Genomic DNA, 978 nt, shown 5'->3' with positions numbered 1-978 from the left:
TATGAATTATAAACGAAATTTTAAAGTAAAACAATTTCTTTAACTTTATGTAGGAGCTACCATAGTATTTTAGGAAAAAGTCCACCACTAGTTATTTGACTTTGGGTAAGTCACTGAAACCTCTGCATTTCTACTTTTTCTCTGAAAAAAGTGAGTAGAAGTAGATTAGATTACCATTAAAGTTTCTTCCAATTATAAGGAGTCTGGAATTCTAGAGAAAACTAGAATTTAATATACAGTAAAAATTTATAATACACATTACATAAAAATCTAGTTATTAGCCAGGTATTGTGGCTCACACCTGTAATTCCAGCACTTTGGGAGGCTGAGGTGGGAGGATGGCTTGAGTCCAAAAGTTCAAGACCAGCCTGAGCAACATAGCAAGACCCCATCTCTACAAAAAAATTTAATTTTTTTAAAAAAACAACTCCAGTTATAAACTAAAAAGTAGCCAGTCACTAATACTGTAAGTGAATTAAAAACTTAAAATTTGGCTTCTCTTCCTAGTTCTTCCCAGAGTTGGGAAAAGCTGGGTTGAGAGGGTGAAAAAAAAGAAGAAGAAAAACTTAAAATTCACAAAAGGCCTGCAGTATAAAGTACCATAAATTTTAAAAGTTCTTTAATTATTTAAGAACTAATTAAATGATGAATAACTGCTAAATACAAAATTAAAGACAAAACAAAGATATTTCAATTTTTTATATAATTTCCCCTTCTTATTCAAAGCAAAAAATTATTTTGAGTTTCTTATTCTATAAGAATCACACGTGCTGAGTCTAAATAATCCCAGACTCCAAATTTGAGGAATCCAAATTAATGCTGCTGTATATTCAGGAATCAGCAAAGAGCCAGATAGTAAATATTTTAGACTCACTGAACCCTTCCTTACAGCTCAAAAGCAGCCAATGCACACATGAATGGCTATGGCTATATTCCAATAAACTATATTTGTAGACACTGAAATTTGAATTTCGTACC

This window comes from Propithecus coquereli, unplaced genomic scaffold (genome assembly GCF_000956105.1).
Source record: "Propithecus coquereli isolate 6110/MARCELLA unplaced genomic scaffold, Pcoq_1.0 Scaffold209, whole genome shotgun sequence".
In the NCBI taxonomy this organism is placed as follows: domain Eukaryota; kingdom Metazoa; phylum Chordata; class Mammalia; order Primates; family Indriidae; genus Propithecus; species Propithecus coquereli.
This window is presented reverse-complemented; position numbering follows the sequence as displayed.